At 45.3% G+C, this 27,015-nt stretch overlaps 1 protein-coding gene across 3 annotated transcripts in view; it reads left to right on the forward strand.

Annotated features, from left to right (window-relative positions):
- TMEM178B (transmembrane protein 178B) overlaps positions 1 to 27,015 on the forward strand; it is a 338,156-nt gene that overhangs the window by 148,879 nt on the left and 162,262 nt on the right. The gene's annotated exons all lie outside the window — the stretch shown is intronic.

The raw sequence follows: 27,015 nt of genomic DNA on the forward strand, positions 1-27,015 counted from the left end.
ATGACTAGCAAACCAGCAAGACTAAAACCCAGCAAGTAGTTGAGAACAATGAGTGATCGTGATCTTCATCATAACTCCTGGAGTCTGGGCTCTTGCCCTGCTCCAGGTCCTCTGTCAGGTGTTTCCATCCTTCTCATGATCCTGGGAAACAGGACAAGGACCAAGTGGTGGGAAGGTGGAGTCCAGTGCCGGAATTCCCAAAGAGGGAGTGTGTGCTAGGTTTGTCACATACTTTCAATGTATACACCTTGATGGGTTTGGAGATAAGTACACACCTGTGAAACCATTACCACGATATAAACTGTAAACCTATCCATCACCTCCAACAGTTTCCTCCCACTTTCTTATTTATTATCTTGTGATAAGAACACTTGACATAAGATCTACCCGCTTACCAAGTTTTTAAGTATACAATACATTATTGCAAACTACAGGGACTATGCTGTCCAGTACATCTCTAGGACTTACTCACTTGTACAATTGAAACTTTACACTCTTGAATACCTCCCTCCTTCTCCTCCCCCAGCCCCTGGAAGCCCACATTCCATCTCTGTTGCTACCATCTCTCAGACTTGCACCTATCTGTCTCTTCCACCATCTGGCGATAGGAGAAGTTACCATTTAGCACAGCTCTTAGACCTAGAAGAATCTTGCTAGGCTATTATTTCGAGCCCTGGATTCCAAGAAATTAAAATCCACTGTCCAAAAGGCAGCTCAGTCCAGGAAAAAAAAACCCTTAGACACGTAGAATGATAGGGTAAATAGGACCTTAGAGGTCATCCAGTTTCTTCTCCTAATCTACAAAGGAGCTGTCTGCTGTATTGAGGGGTCCTCCAAGGAGAGAAGATAGCAATGCCAACATGACAACCTGTGGGCAAGCCAGGGCTGCTGGTACCATGACAGAGACCCTGGGCCATCTTTTAAAAAGTGGCCTCACCTGGTGAAGCCATTTGAGTTGCAGATTTCTCTTTGGACTCAGCAAATGTCCACTTGTTCAAGCTCTGCTTTTGAGTGGAGTCTATAGAAAATCAGGTTTGGTGCTCTCTCTCTCCCTCTGCTGGCTCTCAAGGCTGATTCCCTGAAACTGACATAGATATTTGGGCAATGAAATGACTTCAAATAAACTGGAGGCACGTATGTGGGTTGCTTTAGAAACAAGGCAGAAAGCTACATTTTTTTTTCTCAAACAGGCAAAACTAATCCAATGGAAACTTGAAAAAAAAATATTTGCGACCCTCCCATCCCCCGTCACCTCCCGGTTTCTCTTGGCTACACACAATGGCAAAGCAAAAATGGAAAACTTGAAAAAAAAACAGTTGACAGCATTTCTATGATTCAGCTGGCAATTTGCTATGGTATCCAGGGAGACAGCTTCTCACATACATTAGCATAATGTGAAATGGCAGCTAGAACCAGAATTTACTGTCTAAGCAACTCAGCCTGAACAGCCGTTGACGACAATGCAATTTAAAGGAAATCTAAATATTAGGCTTAAGTGACTGATACAGCTCTGAAACCTCTTCATTTTAAACATACAGGGTCCGGTTTGTTCCCTCAGTTTTACTCCCCATGCTTGGGGCAGATGGCTGGGACTCAAGGTTAAGAAAGAAAGAGATTGTGGCTAGTTGAGATCCAATATAGCATTTAGCCAGCCTCATCTCACTCCAGTCCTGTTATCACCGAAATACATTTTCTTTCCCTCCTGATTTTTGTGAGATTTTCTCATTTCCATTGGTATCCAAATGCTTTGACATTTTTCTTCCCTGTATCTTTCCCGTTGAGCCTTGACATTGGAATGTATCTCCTTGCTCTCCAGTTATCTGGACACCAGACCAGTGCAGATAGCAGCACGGCCATGAAAAGCGTTTTGTTTCTCAGCAGGTGGGCCCAGTGAGCCTGGGGAAGACATCCTAAGGGGTGTGATTGCTGAGGGTTCAGAGGTTGTTGTGGCTGGCCCTCTTACTGGCCTCTGGGGTCCCTGAGCATTACTCTGGCTCCTCTTTTCTCTTCCTTTGTCTATACAATTTCCTCCCTTGAGTTGAGGATCAAGCCTAGTGAAATGGAGACGTGACATTTTTCAGATGGATGAGACACATGGACACAGGTGGCAGTTTCCCAGGTCCCGTCTTCCAGATGACACCCCTTCTAATCCACCTCCAATCTACCACCTCTGTGACTACTTACGCCAGCCTTAGTCCCCAAAACCCCAGAGGCAGGACCTCACCCATGTTGTTGTGTTATAGGTCAGAGGACAGAGAGAGGGCTGAGGGGTCCATCTGTGCACTTACACTCAGAGAGTGTGTGTCGTCAAGACCCCACAAGGAAGCGCAAGTGGACGCAGAGTACCAATTTTAGGCTTTGAAGCTCTCCTTCTGAAGACAGGGAATGATCCAAGGATGTGGTTTTTCAGTTCCTAGAGATGTCCCTAGTGCACAGGGAACCTGGCTGCCCCTCTGCAGGGATTTTTCCAACGGCCTCTGCAGTGTTAGAGAAACTGCAATATTTTGAGGAAGTATAATCCCAGGGCAGCACTGGGTGAGGGGAAAGGCAAAAGAAAGCAAATGGAAAGAGGTGCTTCACTGAGCTAAAAAGAACACAAGAAAATACAGCTGATCGCTCAGTCCCCGAGGACAGCTTCCAGACAAACCATGCCAGACCATCACTCCTTGGGACCTGGTGCCTGCATTCGCTTACTTGGAGTCTGCGCAACCACCCTGCTTCACAGCACTGGGTCCTGAGGCTTGGGACACCCAACAGTGGGGCTTCGGGAGGAGGCTTGGGGCTAGTAAGGCCGCCACACATGACGTGGTCCAGGGCCCGACCTGCAGTACCTGCTGTCCAGCTTGAGGGACAACCAGGGAGGCCCACCAAGCCACAGTGTCCAGAGTTTTTATTTGGGCTCCATCCTGTAGGCATGGCTGACTGATCACACGGTTGATTTCAGTCTCTAGCCCCTCCCGAGGCTGAGCTGATACCACGTGACCCAAAGCCCCAACTCTGTCTCAATGTCATACTACCCGGCATGACTTGTAGGCCCCAGGCAGACAGACACTTCTATCACGGTGTTACATTCCAAGGGCTTAGAGAGTTACCTCCCAGAAGCCCACAACAAAAGCCAAACCTCTCTTTGGGTGAGGTTGATTCTTTCCTACACAACCTGTCTTTAATGCTGAACCAGCTGTGGAAATCTGCTCAGTGAAGGCCGGGTGTTCTGAGTCTTTATGAGGCAATTGGCCAGAGTGAAGATGGAGGTGAAAGAACCACAGATGAGGGAGTGGATGAGGGGGAGAAACTGTATTTGGAAAGGAAGAGGGGCTGCTGTGAAGACCTGAATCGCAATTTTATGTTTGAGTGGAAGACGTGAAACCCAATGGATTTGTGAAATACTGTTTTAGGTTGTGATTTATTCTTTGATTTTGTCCACCAGGGGTGTGTTAAGCCAAGGATAAATATATCTTAACCTTCAGGGGTGAGAGCTAGCTTTCCCAAAAAGGCAAGATGAATTGGTGTCCATGGTTAGAAATTATTTGCTGTGGAGTCAATGAGGCATTGTTTTCTCTGCACATCCGTTCAGGCAGTAGAGATATCTTGGGGCATAGGATGAAATGGGCTATGTTTTGTAAATATGTCAATAGTAATGACTATTATAATTATACACAATAATGACTACCATTTATAGAGTGCTTCTAAAGTGCCAAGCACTGTTCAATTATTTACCAACATTATCATATTTAATTACTTGAACATCACTATGGGGTGGGTATTATCTGAGTTTTATAAATGTGAAAATTGAACCTTTGCGTGGTACTTTAAGCTAAGCTAATTGGCTCAAAGGCTCACAGGTGACAGAGTTAAGATTCAAACCCAGGTCTTCCTGACATCAGAGTCTATACTTAACCTGCTCCCAGTCCTTATGATGGACATGGTTAACATGGCCTGTGGGGTAGAGAGAAGCCTCTGGTTTACTGGCTTGGTATTGAATGTATTTATTTCCAAAGTGTCTTCAAAAGACTAGGGCGTCTGCTAAGACCGAGGCTGGGTTCACCAGGACCTCAGGTTTCTACACAAAAGGCTTTGGAAGGGCCAAGGTGTTGGGGTGGTGTTGGGGGACAACTGGGTTTCGTGGCTTCACGACAGTGGTGCGGACTTAACCTCAGACTCAGCTTTCCCAGGATGGGGCGGCATGTTCAGGCCTGTTCATTTACACCGGGGAGGCAGTGTAGGGATACAGCTAGGGTGGGATTTACAGATTAAGAATACAAAATGGAGGTGGGAATAGAAAGTGTTGGAATTCTCCAGGTTCAGGGCAGGAAGGGGATTCATTTATTGTTTTATTGCCAACATCCAGCACAGTGCATGGCACCCTGAGGAAGTTGAATGAATGTCTGTTGAATAAATGAATGAGCAGATATGTGAGGGAGTTAGATGGGGCACCTCTCTTCTTGGGATTGGGTTAGATGAAGGAGGAAGAAACGGGGTCAGCTTTTCTGCCGCTTTAGGTGTTTTCAAAAGGTTCCCAAGTACTTTCTTTGTTTTTAATTTAAAAAAATTAAAATTTTTTGTCCATGGAGGTACTGGGGATTGAACCCTGGACCTCGTGCATGCTAAGCATGTGCCCTACTACTGAGCCATTACCCTCCCCCTGCCAGATACTTGCAAAATAATGCTTGACATTGCTGTGGCTCTTTATGGTTTTAAGGTACTTTTATGTATATTATTTTATTTGATCCTCACAACATCCTTGGAGTTAGGTTTTATTGTGTTCATTTTATATAAAGGAAGGGCACACTTGAGGTTTGCACAGGTTAAATGACTTGCTGAAGGCTACATAACTCATAAAAGACCAAGAAATTGTGACCCCAAATTCAGTGCTCTTCCTAGGAGTCCAGAGATGGTGGTAGGTGCAGGTTATAATGGTGTTCCTTCAGCCTCCTGACTTCTAAATGTGGTCATGATGGCTAACAACTCTTCCTTCCAGACGGTAGGGTTTAAACGATTTCAAAGTGCATTATTGTAACAGATCTGGTTTCTCCAGCTAATGCTTCTTTGCTAGTTGGACTACAGCTCACATCCATGTACTGGGCCTGGATATGGCCTGGCTGAGGGGTTAGGGTCCCCATGAGCTTACCCTGGGGGAGCCTGAGGTTCCCCCTCTTTGACTTCCTCCTGCTCCATGATCCAGCCCATCTTGGAGCATGATCAGGGCTTCCGATGGCAGAGACCTTAATCAAAGAGGCTGCTTGCGGAATAAATGAGATAATGTCTCCTAAAGACTCTCAAGTTTCTTGAGAAAAATATTGAAACTTGGAACACCAAATGGTGCTATAGCTTTGGGCAGCCCCCTTCTTTTTTTTTCTGAAACAACTTCTTATTGAAGTATAGTTGATTTACAATGGTGTGTTAGTTTCAGGTGTATAAAAAGCAATTCAATCATATATTTTTTTTCAGATTTTTTTCCATTATAGGTTATTATAAGATATTGAATTTAGTTCACAGTGCCACACAGTAGGTCCTTATTGTTGATCTAGTTTATTTATAGTAGTGTGCATCCGTTAATCCCAGACTCCTGATTTATCCCTCCCCCCACTTTCCCCTTTGGTACCCATAAATTTGTTTTCTATGTCTGTGAGTCTGTTTCTGTTTTATAAATAAGTTCATTTGTGTCATTTTTTAAAGATTACACATATAAGTGATATCGTATGGTATTTGTCTTTCTCTGTCTGACTTACTTCATTTAGTATGATAATCTCTTGGCCGACCCATATTGCTGCAAATGGCCAGCATTTCACTATTCTTTTTATGACTGAGTAATGTTCGTGTGTGTGTGTGTGTGTGTGTGTGTGTGTGTGTGTTTGTGTATGTGTATACACCACATCTTCTTAAACCAATCATCTATTGATTGGCATTTAGGTTGTTTCCATGTCTTGGCTGTTGTAAATAGTGCTGCTATGGACATTGGGGTGCAAGTATCTTTTTGAACTAGTGTTTTTGTCTTTTCTGGATATGTATATATCAATTTTCTATATATGTATCTCCATAAGTGGGATTGCTGGATTAGATGGTAACTCTGTTTTCAGTTTTTTTTAAGGAACTTCCATGCTGTTCTCCATAGTACAGCAGCTCCTCTTCTGATAAGACTTCTGATAAGGGTAACAGCCTATGGGGGAGGGTCATTTCATTCATCTTTCTTCTGAGACAGCCTAGAACTATGATCAGTAACTGTTATCCTCATTGGCAGAGGGCATAGCTGAGAGTGAATACCTCAATCTAACGACCCTGGGACACTGAGTAGAGAGAGAGAAGCCCAGTTTCTGCCATCTATCAGTCTCTGTTAATAACTCAGAATTCTAGTCGCAGCTGCTTTCTCAGCAAATGCTGTACACATGGAGCTATTAGTTCTCGAAAACCCTGTATCAACAGAGTGTTCCTGGTAGATTCGGATCTCCACCCTCCCTATCCCAGGAGGAGTAGCTGAGTGGAAATTCCTGCTGGCTTTCGGCTTAGGGAAGGCTGAGCGAATCTCCTAGGGGTCTGGGGGGGCCGCCTCTGGAGGTTCGGAGGAACTCTCCAACACCTCCTGTTACGTTCACCCACAAGCCATGGCAACGTTTAGTTTCAGGGACCCTGGATGAATTGTGTGGCACTAAGACATCAAAAGGTGATTATTGTTTACAGGACACTCTTCAGAAATACTGCAGTTCTTTCCACGGTTCCTCAAGATGTTGTTAATTACTTGGGAAAATTTGTCTACAAACTGAATAGGAGAGGCGGCTCAGACCCAAGGTATGGGTCATGTTCAATGGTTTTCCTGCCCTTGGAGTTTCCTGAAGGTGTGGCTAGTCCTGACTCTTTTCTTTCCTAAAACTGCCTGTGTAGCCTGCCCCTTATTTCACTGAAATCAGGCGATGCTCCCAGAAGCTTCGTCCTTGGCCAGGGTAAGAGCAGTGGGACCCGAGGTGTGCTGCCTGTCCTTTCCTGCTACCTGAGGAGGCTGGGTCGGAATGTGACGTCAGAAAGACTCCTCCCCTGACAGCTGATCTTGAGCTAAAGAGTGGTTGACTCGGGGAAAGTAGCCAAGGAGGGAAACTCTACAACCTTAGTCATTTGCGCTGATTTCTGGACCCTCTACTTCTATGCTTAAAGGTTTTCCCTGTCTCTCCTAAGGAGAGGTTCGGTAATTTGTTAAATTCCTTCATACTAAATAGTAGGGTCTTAGTGAGTTATTCTCACCGAAAGTAGAGGTTTTACTTTTTAACTGAAAAGAGAGGATCTCACATAACTCAAAACAAGGATGGTGGGTTTTGAGACTTCAGTGATGGAGATGTTGGAGGGTTACCCTCATCATCACCTCCCCTTGGCCTCCTCTTTCTCCATCTTAGGTTGGTCCTGGCTTCACGCTGACATCCTCCCGGGCACAGGTGTAGATGTGGGCCTCCCTGGTTAATATACTGACATCAGGCATCAGGCTGAAAACCAAGTGATGTCTGCAGAGACTCCAGAGGGGTTCCAGAGCCCAGAGGCAGGTCTTCGGTGCTGCAGGTCGGCTGGCTTCAGCCACGCCGAGCCGCACTGCTCTCTGGGCTTTGCTGGCTTTCCTGCTCCAGCATCTGGGATATCCTCATCCTTTATTCATGCTGTGTTCTTGTCTGGGTCATGCTTTTCTTTAAGGGCCTCTTCGGGGCTGTGCTGGCCTGATGTCTACTCCTCATCCTGTAACTGGGGAAGGGAGAGTAAAGGAGGAGCTGGGCTGACCATCATTTCACCCACAGAATCTAGCTGGTGGCTGTGCTTAGTAAATGCTCAACAAATATCCTCAGAGTTCACCGTGGAAGTCAACATTGGAGCTAATAAGGGAGTACGAGGCTTATTTTGCCCAGCCTGGGGTGCTGTATCCTGTGCCACTGTGTTTATGTAGAGCTACCGAATTATACTCGGGCCCATATTTCTCACTGGTCATCAGTAAGACATGCAGTGACTGTCTTGACATTCACGGTAGGACGGATTCCCCCAGATATATGTTTACATCTTTTGATTAAAGAGCTGTGGGCCCTGAAGTAATTGTAAGGCTTTAGAATTTAGTAGCAGAAGTAAAGACCCTTGGGGAAACAACTGGTTCAACTTCTGATTTTTGTATGGTCAGTCCACAGCTCTGGGGAGTACCTGCTTCAATCTGAGGTACTCAAATGGGCAGACAAGCTCTGGGGAGTACCTGATTCAAGCTGAAATGGTCAGGTGGGCAGTCTACAGCTCTGGGAAGAGGAGACCCCAGGACGATAAGAAACTGACATTCAGGAATTTTCTTTGAGTACATTCTCTTTTGATCCTAAAATTTTATGCAACTTGGCAACTTATATATTCAATGACATTTTAACATCATTTCTGTTTGTCAGGTATGTTCACTGGAAGTCATTTCACTACTTTCAATGATTTTGTTGTTGCTGTTTTTACCGTTCTTCCTGAAAGCATAATTTTTAATTAATATAAGAGGTTTTTCAAAAAACACTATGATTCCAGTTGAAGCTTAATCAAAATGATGCAAAGAAAGATACATTTTCTTCATAAGCCTCCTAAAACCCCAAGCCATCGCTCTTGCTGGCCTTTGCTGCTAAAATGTTATCTTGTCCCTAGTACCATGTCATTCTATCTCTAGTATCTGAGAAGAAAATGCCCTCACACTTAGCCACTCAGCTAGCCAGGCAGCCCAGATGTTCACTGAAAGAATTAGCCTCATATCAGTCCCTCCCGTGCCTTCCAGAACTTCCTGGTTCTATTTCTATACACTCTGCTGGACCAGCATCATTGTAGGTCTTGGCAGTAGCCCACAGGCAGCCCTTTGGAGATTGGCTTGTTCCTGAGTGCTGTAAGTCAGGGGTCAAAAAGACTCCCCCTCGGGACTTTGAAGGGATGATTGACTGTGTCCTCAGTTGGTCTGTTGCCCCAGTAACAGGAATCTCTACCCTTGCAAAGGTGTTCCTTGATGAGGCAAATCCCACCCCTCTGTCGAATGCTGTACCTAGGTTCCAGGAAGTGTGGGTCCTGTATACCTGGGTCTCCTGGGAAGCTGGGCTTGGGGAGGAGGTATGCTTCAGAATCTCTCCTTGCTCCCCAGCCTTCTAACAATTACTGTCGTTTGTCACTGCCTTCAGGAACTCTTGTTTCCTGAGGTTTCCTGAGCCGGAGGATCACAGGGCACTATTCTCAGCTATTTCCCTGCATGGGTTTCCTTCTGACATTCCTTTTGTGGGGTTTTTTTAAGAGTGTAAGTGGTTTGGGAGTGGGGCAAGGGTGAATGGACTCCGCTTGTAGAAGCCAACACTAGGGGGCCCCAGTGCAGAGGAAGAGTCTGATGCATTGACTGTGACCCTTTTCCTGAGTCATTCCTTCGGGTTCATTTTCATGATAGACACCATGGAGCTCCACCACCCAGTTCCTGTCTCTGGCTGTAAGTTACTGTTGCACACAAGGACTCTCCATCATTGATCTTGGCTCCAGCACAGAGCTCAAACCCAGGGGTGCCTGTGTTCTTTTATGACCTTGAAAATTTAACAACAGTTAACATGTACTGAGGGTGTCTCTCTGTTCTGTGTGCTTCTGCTAAGTGCTTCATTTGCATGATCTCCTCGACTCTTCATGGCAATCCTGGCAGCTAGGTTTCTCAAAGATCCCCCTTTCACAGTGCAAAAATGGAGGCTCAAGAGAGGCCAAGCAACTTGCCCGAGATCACACAGCTCATTTCAGGATTTAACTTGCTCTCGCACTGGGTAGGACTGCCCTGTTCTACCTCCCCTTCCTGTCCTTGTACATGTTGTCCCCTTGCTCAGACCTCCTTCTTGCCATGCTTTAGTGCCCAGCTCAACACCTGGCCCCTCTGCGGACGCTCCCGACAGAAGTGAGCTCTTCTCTGGCCTCCTGTAACTCGTGTAGCTCAAACTACTTATCATTCACTGACCTTGTGCTATAGTTCATCTTTATGTCTCTGATCTCTAATTGGGTGGCACCTTTTCACAAGACAATTCCTAGAGCATTTCACTTCTCCTGCAGTGATCGCCATACGTTCCCACATAGTACATGTTCAACAAATCCTGGTTGTTGATTATATTTAACTTTGGGCCATTGCCTGTGAAGGCAAGAATGCGTTTTGCTGAACTAATGTTGTGCAGCACAATTTGAGGATTTTACTGACATAATTCACTACCCCCATCTTGTATAAGTAATTTACTTTGAAAACAAAGAAGCAATAATATATAACTATTTCTATGAAATGATTTATTGCCAACAAGAAAAATAGTTTAAACCTGCTCAAGTCAAATCTATAAATAACATTCAGTATCAACTCTGCCGTCTCACGGGAAAAAACACAATTCCCATTTTGGAACCTAATTTTGGGTCACTCCACCAGATGTCCTGAGGGCCCCCTGTGCTGGGGATCACGTCATTGGGCACAACCTCTTTTCTGCCCTGAAAGTCAGGGGTTCCAAGAGCTCCCCTCCACCCACCCACCAGGGGCTCCCCTTGCTACCTCACCCTGAGCAGCACGTGTACCTACCTTTATAGGATGTGACTTGTGGACGTGATAACAGCAGCTTGTATTTTTAAAAAAATCCCACAAAACTACAGAAATAGTCTTCTCATACCTTCGTGGTCCCTGGGATATAATGAGAGAGTGAGAAGTTGAGACATTTTTGTAGAGATATTAGGGTACAAATAAATGAAGAGACTGATCTAAGACGTGATTAAAAAACCAGAACAGAACACATCATTCTCCATACTGGTAATTATTAGCCGTCTAAACAGACACTGTTGCAACAGACTGACCATTAATTACAACTGGAGAGAGACTGCCTTTGTTTTCATGCTCTCTTTTGCACCAGTTATAAGCATCATGCAGATCTGCCAGAAGTTTCTGTGCCCAGTACCGTCCCAGGAACTGGGAAGGCTCCCCAGAAGTCCCTGTCCAAGTGATAAGCCTCTCCTAAGAGAAGACAAAGTCAAAGTGGTGTCTGAATAAGTAAAGACACGTATGACTGAAGTCTTTACTCACACGTGCAGTGGACATTGTGATGACTCTATCGTAACAGAATGTTGACCGGTTGACTAGTTTGCCGTGAGACACTCCACTTGTCTTCAGGAGCTTCAGATAAAAGGGGACAGACTGATATCCAGCCTCTCCAATTAAATAGCTGGGGACAGTCGGTCCTGGAAACCCTGCGAGGTAAGGACTGGAATGCCATCTTCACCTTCCAGAGGAGGTGCTTGTGGGTGGGTTCCATTGAAGGATTGTTGGTACTTGAAAGTAGAGATAAAGGAGTTGTCAACCTCTCTGTTTAGCTTAATTTTCCTTGCCCGTAATGTGAGTTGCTCCATCAAGGTCCCTTCCACATATAAGAATCTATAATTTCTAGAGGGGAGGGTATAGCTTAAGTGGTAGAGTGTGTGCTTAGCAGGAACAAAGATCTGGGTTCAGTCCTCAGTACCTCCATTAAAAAAATAATGACAATTAAAATAAATAAACCTAGTCCCCCCCCCCTTTTTTAATTTAAAAAAGTTAAAGACTTTATGATTTCTTTAATTGCATTATAAGATTCTTGGGGAAACTGTGATACGTAAAGAGTGCACAGCAAGCACTTGTTACATACAAACTTAACAAGAGTTCCTTGTTGTGCCATCAGTGACAGAGTGTGTCTCAAGGCCTTTGCCTGGCATGTGTGGAAACAGCATTACTGCCAAGAACAATTCTTTGTGAAATTCCGGAGGCATCTCCCTGGACAATAGGTGTGTTTATGGAAAGTTGCACGTTAGCCACATGTGGGCACATCAAGTCATATTTTAAATCCACTAAAGGTGGCTTTTATAAAAATCTGTGACAAACCGTTGTGTAGCGAGAATCCCATTTTTAAAGTAAATGATGATTCTTCCTCTGGTTTGTGATCTGAATGGTCACAGATTTGCTCCAGATATTTTCCCCACATGAGGGACTGCACTAGAAATAAGGGAGCATGGGGGAAAGGCAGTGGGTCAGGGCTGATGGGTGCAGTGAGTTTTGAGAAGGCAGTGATGGGGCCTGGGGAGAGCGCTTGTCGTTTGTAGAGAGCAGAGTATGTCTGGATATAAGCAGGATGCTTTGGGGGCATCTGGTGGGTCCTGTGGAGACAGGTAAGAGTCGGAGCTGGAAACACATGGAGAAGAAGAAGACAGTTGGAAGAAGTCTTCTGTGCTATCCTTGGGACTTAAATGGGATTCATCAGGAGTTGAGAGTCCTGGGGGATACTAGGATACAAGCAGGGCTTAATGAACCAACACGTGTTTATCAAATACCTGCTGAGGGTCACCATGCGGAACAGTTACACTTACCTCTTATATAAAAGTAAGATGCCATCTCAAGGACCTTAACTTCTAGTTGGAGAGATAAGATATATGAAGAGTCAGATTAGAATCAAAGATGCTGACTCACAGAAATAAATACCATTGGGCTCAATGTAAAAGATCTGCTCTTGGATTTAAAATACCAATGAAGAAATTCAGAATTGGAACTGTCTAAGAATTTTCATTGACACCAGCCTCAGCAGTATGAGTCAGCAGTACGAAATGGCTGCCAGAAAGCAGATAGAGTCTCAAGCTTCGTGAATAAAGGCTTTGTGCTGGGGCCTTGGCACTCTGCACAGCGAAGCCCAGCTGGTGCCTGGCACACAGCTCTGGGCATGACATTTTAAGAGGCACACGAGAATATTGCATTGTCTCTTGGGGGACATGGCCAGAAACATGAAGGGGCAAGAAATCATGTCGAATGAAGAACAGTTCATCCTTTCATTTCTGGAGTGTCTGCAGTGTAACTGGCCCCATGGAATGCGCTCGGGACACAGATGGACGCTTGTCATCCTTGAAAACGCTCAGTGGGGTCTAGCTAGTTGGGAGAAGAAAGGACCTAGTGGTGAAACTTAAACACAACTGGGTAGAAGGAAAGTTCCAAAGGGAAAGATGAGGGCCAAAGAGTGGACATTAGAGGACTGGGCCCCAAATTAGGAGAAATCTGGGTAACAACAGGAGCCAGTGAGTGCTTTCACTTCATCTGTACAATAACCTCGTGATGAGAATTAAGTGAAATTACGTGAGACTAGAGTGATTTGTAACCAGAAAACATCTTAAGGTTGAGATACTGTTGTTTGTGTCAAGAGGGCTGATGGCTCATTGCAGGAAGGTCCTTGCCTTGGGTTAGTTGGGCCAGAGAACATCCAAGGTGAGTGACTCAGAAATGCTTTTCTGCAGACTGGGGCTGGTCTGTGAGGCAGTTTTCCCTGGTCCAAAGCAAAATGGAAAATCGAAAGCAGAAGGTGTCAGAAGAAGAGGAGGCCACAGCAGCCCATAGTAAACTTCATTTACTTATTTGGGGATTATGTCTTTCAGGTGGTTTTCATTTTTCTTTACTAGAAGGATGACTTTTCTTTTTTTCTTTTTTCTTTTTTAAATTTAAGTATGGTCAGTTATAATGTGTCAATTTCTGGTGTCCTGCATAATGTCCCAGTCATGCACATACATACATCTATTCATTACCATCTTCCTTTTCATTAAAGGTTATTACAAGACATTGAATATAGTTCCCTGTGCTGTACAGAAGAAATTTGTTTTTTTAAAATGTATTTTTATATATAGTGGCTAACATTTGCAAATCTCAAACTCCCAAATTTATCCCTTCCCATCCCCTTTCCCCCAGTAACCATAAGTGTTTACTATGTCTGTGAGTCTGTTTCTGTTTTGTAGATGAGTTCATTAGTATCTTTTTTTTTTTAGATTCCACATATGAGTGATATACGATATTTTTCTCTCTTTCAGGCTTACTTAGAATGGCGATCTCTAGATCCATATTGCTGCAAATGGCATTATTTTATTATTTTTTATGGCTGAGTAGTATTCCATTATATAAATATACCACAACTGCTTTATCCAGTCATCTGTCGATGGACATTTAGGTTGTTTCCATGTCTTGGCTATCATTGCATTTAGTACGGGAGAATGACTTTTCTTTTGTGATAGAATGATACTGATTGATTGTACTATGTTTTTAAAAAATTGTTACCTAGCAAAATAATAAATTGGCACTCCTTCTGGGGATGTTTTACGGGTCTGGGAAATTTTTAAAACTGGGGAACACTGTCCGATTCTCTCTGACTCGACGGCTGTCACTAATGTCATGAATTGTAGTAATAAGTGCTAAATTCACGGTCGGTGCAGCAAATGCTGTGGAAATTGATAGAAAAAAGAGATAACTGCTTTTATCCTAGGCAACAGAGGATGTGCTCTTAAAAATGCAGTAGCTAATTTAGGAGCTAGACTCAGAGGTATGCACTCCCAGCAGGAGGGTGGCCTCAGGCAGGGGACTGGCCGGAAAGGAGTACAGTGGCTTAAGGTAGGTTCCACCCATAAATCCTGAGTCTCACTGCTGTGACCCAATTTACTGAACATAATGGGGGTGCCCTTGGGGAAGCCGGCAGTGAGCAAATAGTTGAGTATTTCTCAGATCACCCTCTCTGTAGCCGTTGGAAGCTTCCCATTGTAAACCTCGACAGTTTTGCAAGTTCTCGTCTAATACAGTTGTCAGATCCTGGCAGGCAAAACCCTCAAACGGAGTTCATTTCCTCCTTAATGACCTTGTGTCATATGCCTGGCTCTTTGGGTTGTTGAAAAGAGTCACAGAAACCCAACTTGAGTGAACTTGGTCACATGTACATTTCTGATGGCATGGGAGGTGGGGGAGGGGAGGGAGCGAGGGCGAGGCCTTGCCCACCCATCTTCCTGGGCTCATCCCCAACGACAGGGACTCCATATGGCCTGGCCTGAGTCAGAAGTCCATCCTTCCACCTGGAACCCTTGAGGGTAACCCCGATGAAGGGGTGCCAGCTGTCCTCAGATCTGTGCTGTACATTTGAGTGGGGGTGAGGAGATAGGAACGTCCCCCGTTGCAGGGTCAGTGCTGTTTCCAGAACCAGGCAAGGGGCTGGTCTGGCCAACCATCAGTTGTCCACGAGCCCAAGTTTGGGGAAGCTCCCTGTCTGGGAAGCATGCATACTGTGGACTGTGGACTCCCTGCTGGCTTAGGCCAGTAATTAAAGCCTGATTTTTTTTTTTTCCTTTTCTTTTCCATTAATGAGTTGAGAGGAAACAATCCTGGCTCTTGCAGACACAAGCAGGTCAGAGGCAGGGCTGTCTCCGAGTACCACTCACAAAACTCTATTTCCTAGGGCAGTTTTCTTTAGCTTGGAGTTGCTTTCCCTAAAATATGCATTTAAATTCTGCTTAATTTTCTTCCCTAGTCAAGATTCTGATTGCCCATTCTGGGGTGGGGCCTGAAATTGGCCTTTGTGCTCAGAAGCCTGGGTCTCAGGTGGCCGCCGCAGATGATCGACTGACTGCACTCGGAGGACGCGTCTCTGGGTGTTTTTCTGCTTCCCTGCCCAGCATCCTGGCCTTCCCTTCAGACTGTTAATATTTTGAAAACAAATGGTTAACTGTACAAATGAACTATTTCAGGGACTGTCGAAATGAATGCTTTTTGCAAAGTGAAGCATAATCCTTTGATGGTGGAGCCCACTGTTTTGTTCCTTCTCTGCCCTCTCCCGGGGAGGGGATATTGTGGTTTGTCAAGGCTCTGTGAAGGGCTTTTTTTCCCCCCTTTTTTCTTTGGATTCAAGGCGCCGTGTTACCGCGGGAGCCTGTGATAACTCCAGCTATTAGTATTACTTTAAGTCTCAGTTTTAAAATAGCTGCAGGGCTGCACCTGGAATAAAAATGAATTAAAAAGAAAATCACTGAGTGGAATTTAAATAGCGCCTCAGGGAGAGGCTTGTTCTTCTGATGCCATCAGTTAGACCCACAAGATTTTTTTTTTTCTTCTTGAAAGCTTCCCAGAACGCCACTCACGTGAGCAGGCACAGGGATTTTGTCATCTTTTTTTCTTCGGGGTTTAAAAATATCACATTAAAGGAATAGTTATCTGTCTTCTCTAGTCATTTATCAGGTTAACTGCTGACATGTAGCGTCTGCCTGTGAGGGACCAGAATGCAGTCCAGGAAGACATGGCCCCTGCCCTCAAGGAGCTTTCTGGAGAAGGTGAAGGCCGAAGTGCAAATGAACCCTGGGAACGTGGACTCCCTGGGTTCCGGTGTGCTTTGTGCCCCAAGGGAGGAGGAACACAGGACCCTTTCCCCTGGGGAGCCACCTTGGAGCTGAATCTTCTGCAAGGAGGTGGAGTTTGCGGTGGGGGGAGGGGGCGGGCATTTCCAACAGAAGGAACAGCGTCTGTGCAGAGGGAAGGGCATGGCCCTGTGGAGATGCATGGAGAGATGTGGGAGGTCTGGCAGATCAGGAGGAGACTTGTGTGCTCCAGGGAATTGAACAGAGGTGATTCTGTAGGTGAAAAAAAATTAAGCACGAGAGTGATGTGATAGGATTTGCTTTCTTGAATGAGCATTTCTCGAGTGGAGTAGCGATTGTGTTGAAGGGTGGGTGTGAGGTTGATGCTGGAGATCAGGAAACCTATTTGGGAGCCATAGCAGTGGTCTGAGTGAGCAATGAGAAAGGTTTGAGGTTGGCCAGGGCACTGGGGATGAAGAACTGATAGAAAGAAGAGATGTAGGGAAGATACAACAGAGCAAGAGGTCCTCTAGACTAAGAAGGAGTGAAACCAGGTGCCAGACTCTAGAGATGGAAATGGTGGTAAGGCTTGAAGAGTGCCTGTGGGCTTGGCAATTGTGGGGCCTCTATAACCCTGGCCTTGAAAACAGCAGCTTAAAAGCATCAGTTGGGGGAGAGAAGAATGGAGGGAGAGAAACAGATCCCAGTGGGTTCAAGAGAGGGTGGAGAGCAGGAAGCAAAGACAGTATTCAACCATGAAGAATAAATCGTAAAATTAAGCCACCTGCCTGTGATCCCTGGGGCTTTCCTTTTTAAATCTCCTTTGCTCATTATTTTCTTTCCAAATTCCTGAGGGTGAAAGGCAACCCTGAAGATGTGATGCCTGGTAAATCTGGAATAGGGGTGAATAACTGGGAAATTCGTTAATTATTGCTCTATTTAGAATTCTGTTACAGAGTCCAAATGGTAGTTTACAACACCAATTTAAGCCTTCTTGGAGAAGTGGTATTGACATAGCATGACTCCCTGGAGAGGAATGCTAGTGAAATTCAAACATACTTGTGAATGTAAATTCAAGCCCATACAGGACTGTAATCAAGGCACAGCCTATTAAATAAATGAACACTTGAAGATGCAGGAATGGCAGACGGCAGATAATCCAAAAACGTTCTCCTTGTTCATTCTTCCTTCCCAACCGCATGGGGATGAGAAAGGAGGGGAGGGAATAATCATGAAGAACTCCAATAATAGGTTAAATTATTAAATACTCAAATGGTGCCAGACCCTGTGCTAAGTATAGTTCATGAACTATCTCCTTCAGACTATCTCATTGAATATTTCCTACCACTGATGAGGGAGGGACTCATTATCTCCATTTTGGCACCGAGGCACTGGGAGGCCAAGTAGTCACGGCTGGTGAAGTGGGTGTCGTGAACCCGATCGTGGGCTGACTGATCGTGGAAGAAGAGACAGCCAGGCTTGGATTCAGCTCCTCACCATTATAGTGCGCTGGCTCCCAGCTTCTTTATCAGCAAAAGGTGGAGGCTGGTTCATTTACTGCCAAAATGATCTTTTCCTAGAAAATTCAAACAACTTCTTCCACCTGTGATTGCTTTTGCCCCTGGCCCCAGGAATCCAACACGTGCTGGTAGCTAAAGGTAAGGGTGACCAGTGGGAATGGATGTAATCACACCGGCCTCACTGGGGAAGCAGAGGTGAATTTCAGAGCAGAAATAACCTGCTTCCTGGTTGCCTGGCCCTGTGAGGTGTACCAGAGGGCGATGGGCTTCCCAGCTGCAGTCTCCCTCTCCTTAAAGATTTTCCATCCTGTCTCCTGCCACCAAGGGTACCATTTCCCTTGATGGACTCTGAGCTGCTATTTTGTTATTGAGTTATAGTCATTTTACAATGTTGTGTCAAATTCCAGTGTAGAGCACAGTTTTTCAGTGAGCTGCTATTAATATTACATGTGTCTGGAAATCTTTTTCTTATTCCCTCTTTAATTTTTATCTTTCATTTTTAACATGCCTTATTGCCAAGACAAATGTCTGAAGCATTCACTGAAATCCTCCACATCCTTCCTGAAGTAACCCAGACATGAACTCTTTGCCATTCTGCTTGTCAGAATGCAGGCTTTCTTACAAATGTCACTGGGGTGAAGGATTGTTTGGCGATTGGTTAATGCATGTTTACTTTTTTTTCAAAAAGATTTTGTCTGAGACCAGATGATCTTGGTCTTGGGAAATTTCCAGTGCCGGATCCTCTTTCTAAGTATGAAAGGACTTTATCTGGAATGCCCAAGAATGATCCCAAGTGTTGAGCTAAGAGGGACCTATGAAAAGATGGTAGTTGTTGATCTGCTGAAGACAGGATTAACAACTCAGCAGAACTGTGCTTTGGGGCAGGGTCCCGCTTCCTTAGCTGAACTGTGTAAGAGCGACTGGCACACAGCTGCTGCGGCTGCTGCTTGCTGAGGCTTGCTGTGCTAGGCACTGTGCGAAGTACTTACGCAGCGATGGTCCCATTTCATCCTCACGACAGGGGAACAGCACCAAGGCTTAAGGTCCTATGGCCCGTAAAGCTCAGCTACTGGTCATCACCGTGACATGGGATTTGAGAGTTGCACTTTCCTCCAGAGGTTAGAGATGTTCAATTCCCTCCTAACGCTCTTACCTAGAGATTTCCACGACTTGATCGAAACCCTCCTTCAGTTTACATTTTTAGCCTTTACTGCCTCTCCATGTCACCAATCTTGTTACTATTGTTAGTCGTTTCTTTCTCACTGCCTGAAATTTGTCTGCTTTAAGATTCAAGGGATGATGCTTTGGTCTGGCATTCTGGAATTTGGTTTGAGTGCATTTTTCTCCTCTCCAAGACTGTTTGAAAACTCGGACAGTTGTCTCCTAACATTTTTATTTGTCTTGCAGACTCCTAATTTATTCAATTCATCCCTCTGAGGGAGACTTTTCTGTTTTTGATGATTTTAGCTGCCCTTCTCTAGACCTTTTCTGATTCCATTATATCTTTACCCAGAATTGAAAGTGAAAGTGGTATGTATCACAGAATGCCATGATCTTATTCCAAGGTGTCTTAGGACATAACAATATAAGGCATAATATGGGGTCAGGTTATGAATAACTTTGCTAAGTGTGGTAGAGGAATGACCACCAAATACCACTGTCTGTTCAAATCCAGTATGAAAGGTGGACCAGATGGACCGCTGGCCCTGAGGGTTTGGACTGGTCAGTATTATCTCAAGGATGTCCAAGGTGATTGGAAACAGCATAATCAGAGGGGCCACGTGACTACACATGGGGATTCAGTTGGGAGCCATGTGGGTTAGAAATAGTTCAGAAAGCAGAGTCCTAAGATCAATCCAGGACAATAGATGACAACAGAGGTAAGGGTGATGGGCTTATATTTGGGGGGTCTGACTGTGAGATAAATAGTCGAGCCTTCCGGACTGGGCAAGTACCTGTGAAACCTCTTTCTTTGAGGTGGTACAATGACTTAGATGAGTCAGCTGAAGATCACCAATGATGCAATTCAGGTGGCCTTGGTATAGTCTTGTTTGAAGACAGTGACACCAGCTTCCCAGGCCCTTTTTCAGCTTGAGTCATTGGTTGTCCACATGGGCCTGCCCAAACTCGGGGAGAATCATGCTTGCTGCTGGTCCCATGAAGGAGCAGAGCCCTGGACAGACCAGCATAGAGGATGTGGGACCCTGAGCAGCCACTCAGAAGAAGAATGTGGAAAGTTCCCCAAACTTTTTTTTTTTTTTAAATAATATTCAGCTTGTCTTGGAGTTAATCTGTACTAAATGTTGCTTGAAATAATCAGGCCAACATTTGGGGGCTGAGAATACTTTCATGGTACTGGGACTTTTGTTTTAACACAGTTTAATTTGAATTACAAATAATCATGGAACATAGAGTCAAAGGGATTCTTGGAGGTGTTACAAGTTAGATTATATTACACGTAACTGCAAGAAAGTCCTTGACGTCTTTGTTTTTTGCAATTACGTCCTGTCCCCTTTACAAGAACTCTTAGGCTCTCTTTGGGGTCTAGTCTCAGGAATAATTGTGCTTTTCTATTTTTCCCTCCATTTAATTTCCACAATAATTCTTTGAGGTACATAAAATTATTCTAGTTTTATAGCTGAACAAACAAAAACTCCAATTGTTTAACAGATTTGGCCAAGCAAACAAAGCTGTAAGTAGACAAAGTGAGATTTAACTGGAGTCTGTCAAACTCCAGAACTCTTCAAAGTTAGTTTCTAATACAAAATGCTGACATCCTTAATGAAGAAATGCAAGCCATGGAAGGTGTGTCTTTTATAACCTGTAATCACTGACCTCTTAGCATTTCTCTTACTTACTACCACTGTGATTATCTCAAGAGAGTCATAATTCTCTTGACCTAGATTATTAAGATATTTTTCCGTGCCCTGCACAGTTGTCTCTCCTGCACAGCCTCCCTCCCCTCCACGAGTGGGAGGAAGTGCTGAGATGTTATTTTTTGTGCTTCTTCTCTTTCTTTCTTTCAGTCTTTCTATCTTTCTGCCCTCCTCCACCCATCCCGCTTTCCTTTCCCTCTTTTTCCTGCTCCTTTGTTAAATTTCCTAGGTGGTGTGAAATGAATTATCCAATAGCTTTCTCTGTTACTGTCGCCCGCTAGAACAGCGGAGAGCTAAATTAGTGTCTGTCTTTAACAAGTGAGTAGAATTCGCTTTAACAGGTGGGTAGAAGTCTCTGCCCCACATTTTAATATTAGTCTTAAGTAGGGCTCCATTTTTAGGTCTCGCCTCTCCTTTGTTTTTTCTGTTTTCTTTCTCATATATCTGTAACTTCTAGTGTCTTGGTAGATTTTTGATGTCCCTTTAATCAACCTTCAGTCCTTTGTGGAACGAGACAGGGCGTAAGTAAATGAGTATGAGTCTAGTCACCTCTCTTCCTCAAAAGATGGACATGAAGTTCCCTTGCCTGATTTCTGAATCTTGGTGGCTTCAGTAATCAACATATTCTCTTTTAAATACTCACAAGCCACCAGTTGAATAATTCTTTCCATTTTGGGAATCAGTTTGGGGCTCCTGAGGGAGTGTCTTCCTGCTCCCCCGCCCCATCTTGACAATGTGTGCTCCCTGCCAGTCAACTGGCATCTCTTTGAAAACTTCCCCAGATACAGACCCATGAGTCACATCTTCAGTTCTGGGCTTGAAGAGTTGAACTCATTTAAGGAGACTGACTGCTCTCTTGTTATCTTCTCACTCACTCTGGCTTCCCTCATTTCTCTATGATGTTTGCTTTACCTTCCTCACTTCCAGGATCATTTCCTTAAGGAAACACAAACAGAATAGGAATCTGGCCTTCTATTTGCCATATGTGAGCACTAAGTTATCTTCCCTGAGCAGTGGATTCATCTTTCCCTGGTTGTTTTCCCCCAAACACAGCTCAAAAGCTCTCTTAAAAATTATCTGGCACCTTTGGAGCCCTGAGCCCTGCTAACATACCCCAGGCCCCTGCCATAGAACGTGTGCAGCCCGTGGTTGGGGCCCTTCCTTCCCACGTTTGTCCTGCCTCTTCAGGGCTTGGTGGACAGACATCTCACTCTTTTTCTTCCCTTGGATGGGTGGTGATTGTTCAGCTGAAATTTTACCTTTCATAATCTTTCTTGCGTGAAGGGTTGACTTGGTTAGACTATCTCACCGTGGAATTCTCCTTTTTTCCTAACCACTAACATTTCCATCTCACTTTTTCTGAAGTCCAGGCGCCTCCCCGGGACCAGACCCTGCCCTGTCTTTTAGACCTTGTCTATTGCAGCTGTAGTTTTGCCCATTGGCTCCTTACCTTCTGCCTACAAAGATAAGCAGAGCTTCCTTGTCCAGAAAAAAAGAGGGGAAAAATACTTAAAATGAAAGTGAAGAGAAAACGACAAGAAGAAAGAAACCATCTTTGATTTTCCTATCCCCTCCAGTGACTGTCTTAGTTCTCTCCTTCCTTTTAAGTTTGTGCCCACATCCCTTGACAGTCCTGCCTTCCCATCATTTGCTCCCCATCCACTCCTTAGTCCTTTGCAGACTGACATCTGGCCTCCTGGTGTCTTTGAAGCTACGAGCTCCAGTGAGGTTCTTCCGAGGAACTGCCCCTACCCAGGAGTGACCAGCAGGTGTCACATAAAAGTCCTGTCCCTCGCTGTATGCTGGCCGACGTGATTTCTTGGCTCATTCCTCCTTCCTTCCTTCCTCCCCCACCTTGTGTCCTGTCCCCACCACCTCTTCTGACCTGGCTCCTGACCTCGCTGTCCTCTGACCTGTCTATCCTCACCTCCCCCAGCTGACCGGCAGGCTCTTGACCCTCCAGGCTAACAACTTGCCTATCTTTCTGGTTTTGTTTTTGTCTCTTTCCCAGTTAGGCTCAGTGCATCTACAGCCAATCCTGAAAAAGTCTCCTGAGTGGGCCTGACCCCCAGGATCTTCCCTCCCATGACTGTCCCCTCCTTGCTTAAAAATCTTCAACTCCTTATTTTAAGGACTAAGTCTGGAGTCTTTAGTCATCACCTCTGGTTGCAGCTCCCGTGCCTTTCCCAGGCATGGAGGAGAGGGCAGTGGGGTTGAGAGCGCAGGTGTCTGTGTGCCAGTCCTGGCTCTCCCTCTCCCATCATCCTAGAAGCTCAGGACCTTATGCAGGTTACTTGGAGTCCACAGTATCCAGCTACAGGTTTGTGGAGGTGCCTATGTAACAGCGACCAGCTCAGCACCTGGCACATAGTGAAATAGCCACTGTCATCATCATGGACTTTCGGGTGCAGTTCTGGAAGCCAGCAATCTGGTTTGAGTTAAAAGAATGCATCGGGGTGCCAGGCTTTCATGGACCCCAACACAAGGAGGGCAGCCTGCCCCAGGAGGGATCAGGACAGGGCTGAACAAGGCAGAGGGCTCATCCTCGCCGTTTTTCAATCCTTGTCGGTTTCACTCTCCTTCTCCGGACTCTACTGTCCCACCTTTTTTTTTTTTTTCCCCTCTCTTAGGAACAGATGGTCTCCCCAGAGCTCCTGAGTTTCTGCACCTATAAAGCAGCCAACCAGCAAAGAATCCAAATTACAAATTCCTGGGAGAAAGCATATGTTTGGTTCAGCTTTTGTCACATGTTCAGCCCAGCCCAAACAGCTGTGGTGCGATGGTGTGTATGGTAACTGAGAACAAGGATGTTGCAGGGGCCTCTGAGGGCGGAGGCAGTTCTCTGGGAAGATGGGTGTGGCTTACTGAACCCCTAAAAGGCACACGCTACCTTCTATCTTTAGTCTCGTTTCTCGCTATGTCGTTAAAGGAACTTTCCACTGGATCACACTCAATGCCAAAGACGTGTATATTCACATTCTAATTCACAATCCACTGCCCAGGCATGGAAGGTGTGTTTCTCCCTCACACACCCACTCTTGTATCCTTTATCTAGGTCATCACCTTCCATATAAGTCAGCTCAAGTCGGATTTCTGTAGTGGACTTTTTCTGACCTCCTCATCCTCCCCACCAGATACTCTTCCTTCCTCGAACCCGGTCCTATTGCTCCTCCTTTGTCACTGATAGAATGCCCTGTATATTTATCGTCCGAAAAACTGGAAGCTCTCAGAAGGCAGGAGCCAAACTCGATTTCTGTTCAGAGGTGCTGACTGTGAGTGAGGACCACGTCCGCCTGTGCCGAGCATCCCCTTCCCAAGCTGTCCCAAGTCCTGAGATAAAGTGATCACCTAGGAGATCCCTGCCACTTACACGTTGCCAGCTGGTTCCTCCCTGATGGTCAGAACTGTGTCAAGAATAGCAGTTTCCCTAATTGCTTTCTCTGCCTTTGTAGAGATTTAATTGTCAGCATGATGAGGCAGGAATCTGTTTGATGTTCTGCATGTAACAGAGTTGGGCTACCTGAGATACCAGGATTCTTGAGATCACTGCTGTAGCTCGATTCTGAGAAAGTTTTGTCACCTCTATTGGGAAAAGTGTTATTTGTGGCCCGCAGCCAGATAAGTGGTCTCTACTTGATTACCTCAACCAAAATGTCTTCTGGTCATTTCTCCTATTTTAGGAGACCCTCTGGGAAATCCTTTTATGATCTTGAGGCCTTCTGACATCACTATGTGACGGATTTTCCTTTCTTATGTGAAACAGCTGGAATTAACAGACTGGTGCCTGTTGTCTGTCATTCTTAACTAGGTTAAACCAAGATGTGGGCCCCCTTTACTAGTGGAGAAGCTGGGCAGTGCCCCAAGGAATGAGACCCACAGTGGTTGCCTATAAAACTCTCTTTGCTGGGTAATCACACTGGCTTCTGTCATTGTTTCTATCAGAAATTGTACCAATCAGTGTCTAGAATGAGGTAAGAAACCTGACATCAAGGGCTCACAGTTCAGTTCCCAAGGGAACTTGGTCAGAGGTGAGAGCATCTTACTCTTTGTAAGAGTAAGGTCCCCCAGTCACCAAGGTAGCAGCAAGTGCCCAGTGCCCAGAACTGTGGAGCTAATGAAGGGTCTCACCTTCAGTTAGTGGGAAATTTAGGGGCAGTACCACTTTTGGGCCAAGCTTCCTCTTTGGGGTGTTGAAATTTCCACCTAATTGCAGGGAGAAAAAAATCTGCATTGGCCAACCCGCAGTGGAACAGCCGCCATCTTGACTTCCTTTTGTCTTCACCTACATGTCCTCCCTTGGAGTCTACACTCTGGTTTGTGTATCTCATAGACACTTTTTTCTCTTTCAAATATCAAAACCCTGTCTGCACTTTTTCCTTTCATGATTGACTCTCTGTCATTTCATCTCAGATACACATTTTGGAAAGGCAACACGTCTCTGCTTGTTCTGTCATTTTACAAACAGCCACCCTGTGCCTCTCGGTAGGGAGCCTCAGAGAGCCGCACTGTACCTGTCCCCCCTGGGGCTCTAATGAGCTTCCTTCCATCTATGCAAGAACTTACCTCAGTGTTCTGCAGGGCAGAGGACACTACTCTTATTTGGAAGATTCAGACCATTCCTGCCTGTGGAACATAGTTGCAAGGTTATTGGATTTCTCCTCCTTCCCTTGATCTACTGTGTCATATTCTCTGACATTATTTCCTCTTATCTTTGGTTTTATTCTAATTTCTCAGAAATATCTTTTCACTGTCATCTTGCCATCTTGTCTAGGAGGCCTTTATCTTGCCTAATGAACCAGACTGTAGAGAATCATTCCTCAAGCGCCTTTCATCTTGGGGAGCAGACGAAGGAGCTCGCCCCTGCAAGCTCATGTCCTCGGGCAGCAGAACAAGAGCACAGCCTGCACATGCCCCGGAGGTCACCGACTGGGGGCCCGTTGTCTTGCATCACTAATGGACCGATATCCTTCCAGGCTTCTTCCCTGTATTTTTCCTTTAAATATTCCCCTGCCGCCTCAAGTTTGCTATCAGATCTTCATCTTATTGACTTCTCTGGCCACTGTGCTGAGCCTGAAAAACTAAGATTGCCAGGGTCCTGGCAAAAGGGTCCCATGAAACCAGAATATTACAGGGATCTGCACGTCTACCTCAGTCCCAGAAATTGTTTTATTTTTGAAGGCAAGTCTAGGGAGAGTGCAGATCACTCTTACCTGGTGAATAGGACTTATATGGCATTTGGGGGTGAATCAAACTTGAAATGGCCTCAGACAGCCCAGACTGAAGCCCATCCCCTCAACCAACCTGACTTTGGTCATGGCCCATCTTGTTGGACCACTGGGGCCACAGGAGGAGGACTGACCTGGGCTGCCCTACTTTCCTCAGGCTGCCCTGTGAGCATCTTCCAGGTGTTTACTGGTTTCTGTCACCTTCTCCTCCCCATCCCGGCGGCCTGAAGCTCATTAGGACCTTATGGTCTTTGGCAACACTTTCATTTAGAACAATTTCCTTTGCTGTTGAGACTGCCAGCTGTACTGTACTGCCATGGATTTTTGGTTTGTTTTTCTGGCAAAAAAATTAACCTCTGGGGATGGAAGTACTATGGAGCTTTGATACTACACCTGCATCTGCCACCCCATCATTATGAGGGTGACGTGTGATGGCAGGAAAGGGGGACTGCAGGCAGTGGAAATGGAAAGGAAGGAAAGAGGACGAGATCGTGGGCAGAGGCAGGTGGGTCAGCTCTACTGGATGCAGTCTTGCTAAACATTCACCAAGAACTGCTTGCTGTTGTTTTGCATAATAGTCAATGAAAGTTCTCTTTGTGTCTCTTTAATTTGCTATTGGGGGAGCAAAGGAGGGAGTTTTATTGGTTAACATCGGAAAGGTCTCATGTGTAGTGCTTGTCAAGATTACCTACTTGTGGTTAGCACCATGCCTGGCATGTGGAGAGTGAAGAGAAGGTCTTTATGAATCCCAGTCATAGAGAGACCTCATGTTTTCCATCACAAATGTTGGAAATCCAAACGGCTTTGAATTGAGGTTGGTGAGGCTGTCATGTAGTTCATTCTTTCTTGATCTTTGATTTGGAAGGGAGCAAAGGTGAGTGCCTCTAGTTCTTCTGTTTGGCGTTTCTACCCTCTGAACTTCCGAGGTCAATAGAAGGAGGCTGTGCACAGTGATGGGAAGGACAGAGAATTTGGATTAGGAACCCTGGGTGTGAGTCCTGAATTTGCCTCTTGTTAGTTGAGAGATCTTGGGCAAGTTTGTCTCTATCAACTGGGTAATGGTTCTTGCCCACCCCTAGGGTGCTATAAAGATCAAAGAATGCTGTAGAGAGGGATGATCAGGAAACTGCAAAAGTGATTTACAAAATTAATCGTAATGATTAAATAATAAAAGGTGTAGTTTCAGGTTCTTAGTCCCCCTCCCAGTCCTGCTGACCTCCACTACTTGAACCCGGGAAAGGGAACGTGGTCTTTCTGAAGACTTATTCC

The sequence above is a fragment of the Camelus ferus genome, chromosome 7 (assembly GCF_009834535.1).
Source record: "Camelus ferus isolate YT-003-E chromosome 7, BCGSAC_Cfer_1.0, whole genome shotgun sequence".
In the NCBI taxonomy this organism is placed as follows: Eukaryota; Metazoa; Chordata; class Mammalia; order Artiodactyla; family Camelidae; genus Camelus; species Camelus ferus.